Here is a 9213-nt window from a genome sequence, read left to right as displayed (position 1 = left end):
CCTCCGGAGACTGTGGGAATCCCTCCCTACCATATTGCTTCCCACTAATTAACAAGAACAACAAAAATTAGCGGCTGTTTCATTTTCCAAAGACCAGGACAGAAAGTATATATGGAACAATTAACTTATGTTTATCAGGTGACTCAATGACATATTTTTAGATTATGATGACTCCCATAGTGTTCACTCCCTCCCAGGCATTCCACTAGCGTATTTATATGTAGCTCATTCATTCATCAAGAACCTGCTGTGCACTCTGTTCAGTGCTGAGGATTCAACAGTGAACACATCAGGCAGGAATTCCTGTCTTTATGGTACTTACATTCAGCCCAAGTCATGGGGGGAGTCAGCAACAAGTAGTTACACAGGATGTCAGATAATAGTAACTGCTAAATGACAAGTGGCAGAGAAGGGGTCATGGAAAAGGACAGGTGGTAGTGGTAATAATTTTAGTGGAACAGTCAGGATGAACTCACTGAAAGGATGCCATTTGAGCAGGTTCAAGCCATGGGTTAGGAGGATTCTGGGTGGGGGGGTGGGGTACAGCTTGAGCAAAGGCCCTGAGGCAGGAGTGCACCTGGCAGGTTCCAGTGGGGCTGGAACAATGAATGAAGAGGTGAGTAGGAGGGAAAAAGGACGGGGGGTTAGGGTGGGGGAATCATGTAGGGCCACTTGGGCCAGTTTTTCCTTTCAGTGAAATGGAGTGCCACTGTTTATTGTTTATAGTTATGAGAAATGCAAACATATCCATAAGTAAAGAGAATAATATGTCAGTTTAACATGTACCCACCTCCCCATTTCAGCAACTATCTAGTCACCAACTCATGGCGGATCCTGTTTCACCTCTGCCCACAGCCACTCTGGTAGTCACCCAAAGAGCCAGCCAGGGATTGGATGTGAGTACGGGAGAGAGGGACATAACTGCATGGCTTTTGGTTGACTTAAGGGAAAATGTCATCTCACTTCATCCTTTTAATTTTTACTCATTTATTTTTTTTTTAAGATTATTTATTTGAGAGAGAGAGAGAGAGCATAGAATCAAGGGGAGGGGCAAAGGGGGAGGAAGAAGCAGACTTCCCACTGAGCAGGGAGTTCAACAATGGGAGACTCCATCCCAGGACCCCAGGTCATGATCCAAGCCGAAGACAAATGCTTAACTGGTTGAGCCACCCAGGCGCCCCTCATTTTTACTCATTTAATCTTACCCAAAATTATATTATTTACCCCCTTTTATAGAAACTGAAATTTAGATGGCCAGCAAATAGTCTTGTCATGTTTTCTTTTTAAACAGCTTTGTTGAGGCAGAAGTGACACAATTAACTACATGTACTTAAAGTATAAAATTTGATACGTTTTTTAAAAAAGATTTTATTTATTTGAGAAAAAGAGAGCGCATGAGCATGAGGTAGATATAGAGCATGATGGGATTTGGAAGGCCCACAGAGGGAGAAGGAGAAGCAGACTCCCCACTGAGCAGGGCATCCAATTATGGCGGACTCTATCCCAGGATCCCGGGTCATGACCTAAGCCAAAGGCAAATGCTTAACTGACTTGAGCCACCCAAGTATCCCACAATTTGATAAGTTTTGATATATACACACACATACCCATGAAACTATATATATAGTTATATATAACTATATATATATGAAACCAGCACCACAATCACGTTAAAAGAATGTATTCATCAGCCACATGTCCTTGTGCCCTTCTTTAATCCCTCCCCCATCTCTCCCCACAACAACTCAAGCCTAGATAGTCACTAATCCACTCCATCACCGTCATTCATTTGTATTTTGTAAAGTTTTATATAAGCAGAATCATGGCGTCTGTCTTTCTGTTCTGACTTCTTTTACACAGATAACTATTTTGAGCTTCAGCGAGTTTGCCCACTCATGTTCTGCCTTCATTAGGGATCTTAGCACATCACAAGGGTTATTTAAGAAAAATGCCAAGTCAAAATCTTGAGAAAATTTACACGCATTTCTCCGAGGTCAGAGAACACCTTGCCAATGCACCAAGAAATTCAACAACATCTGCTGCCCTCAATGCATGAACAGGCCTCACCCTGACGTAGGCTTGTGGGGCGATGACTCAGCTGCTGAGTATTTGCTGGAGTATTTCCTGCTATATGTCCATATGTGGCAGACAGTTGTCACTCTTGGTGGTCTCCTCACATCTCCTAAGTAGTCTTTCTATGTTTGGGACAGTCCCACATCAGTGGTCCTTCCCCAGGGTAGAAACCAGAACTTTCCCTGATCTCTGACAGTCTAGAAGAAAAAAAAAGATATCAGTAACCAAGGGACCTCAAAGACACAGTGAGACCTATGTAAAGTGAAGCCCCCCAGTTTACAAGGCTGACTGCCACTGAGCTCTTTGGTGCTACAATAAACAATTTATTGAAAAGATGACTTCTGGCCTACACAATATGGGACTCATTTCTCCCCATTCTTCTCTGTTAAGTACAATGATAAACCATGGAGATATGCAAGAGGCAATTAAAGGGTAACTCAGAAAGATGGAAGAAGGATGACTAATTGGTTTGGGAATCTAAGAATAAAGGAACATCTCAGCAACAGGTGTCTCCCTCACACACACCCAGCAAAGGATGACCCGGGTGGGTTTATTCATCTCACAAATTGAACAGGAGTCCCAATGACAATACCAAACAAATGCAGCATCACCAGCAAGGGGAGTGTGTCAGAAGCCCACTAACAACAAGCAGCCAGGGAAAGGGCTGTCCTTCCATATCTGGCCTGAGACCCATCTCCCTGCCAAGGGACCCTGGGCAACCTGGCCTGGGGAAACTCCTTCTGCTCTCTCTGGCAGCAGTAGCAGGAACAGGTGGGAGCCCCAGCAGCACCAGATAAACCAAGCAGGTGAAAATAACACAGCAAAGTCTCTGAAAATTAAATTGTCGTTGGAACCACAGCCCACAAAAGTAGGCCAGCACCTGCATGCCAAACTTAAACAGGGCAACTGCCTGTTATAAAAAAAGAACCAAATAGAACCCAAAGTCTTCTAAACATAAAGCCAAAATGTCCAGGGTACAGTAAAAAAAAAAAAAAATACTCATCATAATAATAACCAGGAAAATCACTACTTGAATGCAGAAAGCATCAGCTGATGCCAACAGTGACATTAACCAGATGTTGACATTTTCTGGCAAGGATTTTAAAGCAACTATCATAAAAATGGTTCAGCAATCAATACAATGCTCTTGAAATAAATTTGGAAAAGGGGAAAATCTCAGTAAAGAAATAGAAGTTATATAGAAGAGCCAGATGGAAATAATAGAACTGAAAAATACAAGAACAGAAATAAAGACCTGCTGGATGTCCTCACAAAGAGAGGATAAAATCAGTCCACTTGAGGACAGGTGAATAGGGTTTACCCAATCCAAAGAACAGAGAAAATGGAGTGAAAAAAACAAAAAACAAAAACAATGGATGGCATCTTGGGGCCATGAGACAGTAACCAAAGATCCACCATTTGTATCATTACAATCCCAGAGGAGAAGAGAGAGGGACTGGAAGAGTAACTGAAGAAATAAAGTCTGAAAACTTCCAAAATTTGGTGAAAGACACAAATCTGCAAATTCAATAGCCTAAGCAAACCCCAAACAGGGATAAAGCCAAAGAAATCCATGCCAAAACAATCATAATTAAACTTCCAAACACTAAAGACAAAAGAAAAAATCATGGAAGCAACCAGAAAGGAAAAAACACATTACCTGTAGGGTAACCCTAATTCAAGTGATGGTGGATTTTTCATCAGATACCATGGAGGCCAAAAAGAAGTGGCACAACATTCTTCAAGAACTAAAAGAACTGTCAGTGGTGAATTCTATATCTGGTGAAACTATCTGGAATGAAAGATAAATAATTCCAGGCAATCTACCAAAAACAAAGAAAAAAAGACCTTTAGGAATTAATAAATAGCCTCAGCAATGTCAGAGGATATGAGATCAACCCACAAAAATTAACTGCATTTCCATCTGCTCACAATGAACATATAGAAACCAAAATTTAAAGTAATGCTATTTATAATCACTCCAAAGATATTGAAATATTTATGAATATTCCTAATAAACCACATATAAGAACCATGCTGAAAATTACAAAATGCTAATGAAAGAAATCATAGAAGACCTAAATAAAGGGAGAAACATACTATGTTCATGGATTAGAAGGCTCTACACAGTAAAGATGTCAGTTCTCGGGACACCTGGGTGGCTCAGTTGGTAAAGCAGCTGCCTTCAGCTCAGGTCATGATCCCAGCGTCCTGGGATCGAGTCCCACATCGGGCTCTTTGCTCAGCAGGGAGCCTGCTTCTCCCTCTGCCTCTGCCTGCCATTCTGTCTGCCTGTGCTCTCTCTCTTCCCCTCTCTCTCTCTGATAAATAAATAAAATTTAAAAAAAAAAAAAAAAAAGATGTCAGTTCTCCCCAAACTGAACTATAGGTTTAATTCAATGCCTATGAAAGTCCTAGAAACATTTTTAATAGACATATACAGGCTTATTCTAAAATTTGTATAGAAAAGTACATGACCTAGAATAGTAAAAACAATCTTGACGAGGAAGAATGAAGTGGGAGGAATCATTCTACCTGATATTAAGGCTTCCTATGTGCTCTAGTCATCAGGATTGTGTGGTATTGGCAGAGCACCAGACACATAGATCAATGGAACATAATAGAGGACCCAGAAAGAGATCCAAGTAATGTTCAACTGATGTTTGACAAAGGTCAAAAGCAAGTCAATGGAGGAAAGAGACTTTTAAACCAATGGCTCTGGAGCAATTAGACATTCATAGGAGGAAAAAATTTTTTCAATCTTAATCTTACACCTTATACAAAAATTAACTCAAAATGGATCATGGGCTTAAAATGTAAAACATCTTAAACAACCTTGAAAAAGAATAACAAAGTTGGAGGTCTCACACATTTTTTTTTTCAAAACTTAACTATAAACCTAAAGTAATCAAAACTGTGTGGTCCTGGAATAAATCAGACATAGAGACCTGTGGAACAGAACAGAGGGCCCAGAAATAAACTCTCACATATATGGTCAAATGATTGGTGGCAAAAGTACCAAAACCATTCAATGAGGAAAAGAAATATTCTTTTCAACAACTGGTGTTCAGAGAACCAGATATCCATACCCAAAAGAATGAAGTTGGACCCTTGTCTTAGAACCAAAGATAACCACAAAATGTAAGAGCAAAAACTAGAAAGCTTTTAGAAGAAAATATGGGTGAAACTTCATGACATCAGATCTGACAATTTCTTGGATACAACACCAAAAGCACAGGCGAAAAAAAAAAAAAAAACAGATTGAACTATATAAAAATTTAACAATTCTGTACATGGAAGAACACAATTGACAGAAAAGGCAACCCATGGGATAGTAGAATATATTTGTAAATCATATACAGTTTTAATATCCAAAAAATATAAAGAAGGCCTAAGAGTCAACAACAACAATGAAACAGACAACCTGATTTTAGAAATGGGCAAATAGGGGTGCCTGGCTGGCTCAGTTGGTAGAGTGTGTGACTCTTGTTCTCAGGGTTGTGAGTTCAAGCCCCAAGTTGGGTGTAAAGATTACTTAAAAATAAAATCTTTTAAAAAAATGGACTTGCCTCAACCTTTTTCTGAAAAGGTGTGCAAAAGGCCCACAAGCACATGAATAGCTGTTCAACATCACTAATCTCTAGGGAAATGTAAACACAAACCACAAGATACCACCTCACGCATTAGAATGGCTACTATTTAAAAACAAACAAACTAAACTAACAAACAAACAGATGTTGGTGGGGCTGTGCAGAAATTGGAACTCTCTGTACTGTTAGTGGGAATGTAAAATGGTACAGACACTGAAACTATGAAAAACAGTATGGTGGTTCATCAAAAAATTAAAAATGCAGTTACCATATGCTCTAGCAATCTACTTCTGGTTATAGACCCAAAGGTCTTAAAAACAGGTATACCTGTGTGAATTGCAGCATGATTCCCAACAACCAAAAGATGGAAGCAACCCACATGTCCATCAATGGATGAATGGAGAAATAAAATATAGTTTATACACAATGGAACACTACTCAGCCTTAAAAGGGAAGGACATTCTGACACATGCCACAACATGGGTGAACCTTGAGGACATTATAGTAAGTGAAATAAGCCAGTCAGAAAAAAACAAATACCGTATGATTCCACGAATGTGAGGTATCTAGCATAGTCAAAATCATGGAGGCAGAAAGTAAAATGGTGGTTGTGAGGGCTTGGTGGTGGCCTGCGGGAGCGTAGGGAGTTAGGGTTTAATGGGTAGAGAGTTTCAGTTTCAGGAGATGAGAAGAGTTCTGTGGATGGTTGGTTATACAACAGTGTGAATGTGCTTGCTGTCACTGACTATACACTTAGAAAGGGTTAAGATGGTGACTTTTATGTTATGTGTATTTTACCACAATAAAAAAAAAAAAAAAAAACCTATAGCACTGTTGGTCCCACGACTAAAGTTGGCTCCTAAAGAATAAAGTAAGTGAGCATCTTTTTAAAAAGTGTAAAACAAGGGGTGTCTGGGTTGCTCAGTTGGTTAAGCATCTACCTTCAGCTCAGGTCATGATATCGGGGTCCTGGGATGCAGTCCTATATTGGGCTCATTGCTCAGCGGCATGTCTGCTTCTCCCTTTCCCTCTGCTGCTCACCCTACTTGCATGCTTGCTCTCTCTCTATTAGATCAATAAATAAAATATTTTTTAAAAATTTAAAATGTGAAAAAAAACTAAACTTTTTTTTTTGGGGGGGGGGGGACCAACAACTGGAGAGTACCTTTGGTATTTGGCTAGAGAAAGAGTTCTTAGACCCAATACCAAAAACATGATCCATAAAAGGAGAATTTGATAAGTCAGACCTCATCAAAATACAAAACTTATGATCTGCAAAAGCCCATGGGAAAAGGCTGGAGAGACACGCTCTGGACTGGGAGAAAGCATTTGCAATTATCTAGACGCATAAGCAAATCTCAAAACTCAACAGTAAAAAAGAAAACCAACAATGCAACTGGAAAATACGCAGAAGACCCAAACCAATATTTCATCCAAGATGATGTACAGATGGCAAACCATCTCTGAAAAGATGTCCGATATCATTACTCATCAGGGAAATCCAAATTAAAACCACCATGTCACTGCACATCTGTCAGAGCATCTAAAATAAAAAATCGTGACAACACCCGAATGCTGGTGAAGATGAAGAGAAACTGTATTCCTCACATTGCTAGTGGGGGTGCAAAGTGGTACAGCCTCACAAAAGAATACTTTGGCAGTTTCTGATAAAACTAAACAAGCAACTATTTACATAACCCAGCAATTGTCCTCTGCGGCATTTATCCCCGAGAAAGTAACACTTACGTTCATACCAAACCTATGCAGGAATACTCATAGCAGCTGTATAAGTACTAGCAAAAAATGAGAAGCAGCCTTGTTCACCTTCAGCAGATCAATGTAGTACATACGAACTATAGAATACTACTCAGCCATACAAAAGAATGAGCTATTGATATACACAGTCACTTGGGTCAATCTCCAGGCAATTAGGCTGAGTTCAGAAAGTCAATCCCAAAAGATACCATACACATTAATATAACATTTTGAAACAATAGAAATTTTTAAATGACAACCACCACATCAGTGGTTGCCAGTGCTTAGGAACAGAGAGGGGGTTGTATATAGTTATAAGAGGGCAAAAAGGGCAAGAGATAGAAGCCCATGGTTCTGGAATGTTCTATCTCCATGGTGGTGGTGTATATGTGAATATACATGTATGATAATATTCTAAGAAGTAAATACACACACCAGTGAGAACAAGTAAAACAGGAAATCTGGAGAAGATTGGTGGAATATGACTGTCGATGTCTTGGTTGTGGTATTGTACTAGTTGTGCAAAACGTTATCAATGGGGGAACCTAGGTACAACGTATAAGAGATTTCTCTGAAATGAAACAAGATGGGATCGGGAGGGAGACAAACCATAAGAGACTCTTAATCTCACAAAACAAACTGAGGGTTGCCTGGGGGAGATGGGTAGGGAGAGGGTACTTTGGTTATGGACACTGGGGAATGTATGTGCTATGGTGAGTGCTATCTATGATAATGTTAATAAAAAATTTAAAATTTTTTTTAAAATTTAAAAAGAGGTTTCTCTGTATAATTTCTTATGGCTGTGTGTGACTCTAATTGCAGTAAAAATTTCTTTTTTAAAAAAAGATTTTGGGCGCCTGGTTGGCTTAGTGGGTTAAGTCTCTGCCTTCAGCTCAGGTCATGATCTCACGATCCTGGGATCGAGCCCCCGCATTGGGCTCTCTGCTCAGCAGGGAGCCTGTTTCTCTCTTTCTCTCTCTCTCTCCTGCCTCTCCGCCTACTTGGGCTCTCTGTCTGTCAAATAAATAAATAAAATCTTTTAAAAAAAATTTTACTCATTTATTTGTGATAGAGTGAAAGAGAGAGACAGCATGAGTTGGGGGGAGGGGCAGAGGGAAGAGAAGCAGACAGCCCACCGAGCAAAGAATCTGACATGAGGCTCGATTCCAGCACCCTGGGTACATGACCTGAGCTGAAGGCAGACGATTAACTGATTGAGCCACACAGGTACCCCTATTTCCATAAAAATTTCAATGAGGAAAGTGATCAAAGGTCACCCAACATTTAAGGAAAATCTCATTCTAAAAAAGTCTCATAAAAAACAAGTGAAAGGAAAGGAAATTAGAGGCAACAAAGATAAAAAATAGTTGGAAGCAGAAAAAAGTCACACATTGCTAGTAATAATATCAGAAAGATCCTTACATAAAAGGAAACATGCTATAAAAAAGGAACTTCCTAGGGTGCCTGTGTGGTTCAGTGGGTTAAGCCTCTGCCTTCACCTCAGGTCATGATCCCAGGAGGTCCTGGGATCGAGCCCCACATTGGGCTCTCTGCTCCATGGGCAGCCTGCTTCTGCCTCTCTGCCTACTTGTGTTCTCTTTCTCTCTGTCAAATAAATAAATAAAATCTTTAAAAAAAAAAAAAAAAAAAAGGAACTCCCAGAGAAACAAAGAACTTTTGGAAATTGAAAACTATAATGGCAGAAATGTAATACTCATTAGAAGGCTTGGAAAACACATTTGAGGAAATATCCCAGAAAGTAGAAGAAAAAAGATGAAGACCATGATACTGGGTA

This window comes from Mustela lutreola, chromosome 2, assembly GCF_030435805.1.
Source record: "Mustela lutreola isolate mMusLut2 chromosome 2, mMusLut2.pri, whole genome shotgun sequence".
Taxonomy (NCBI): domain Eukaryota; kingdom Metazoa; phylum Chordata; class Mammalia; order Carnivora; family Mustelidae; genus Mustela; species Mustela lutreola.
This window is presented reverse-complemented; position numbering follows the sequence as displayed.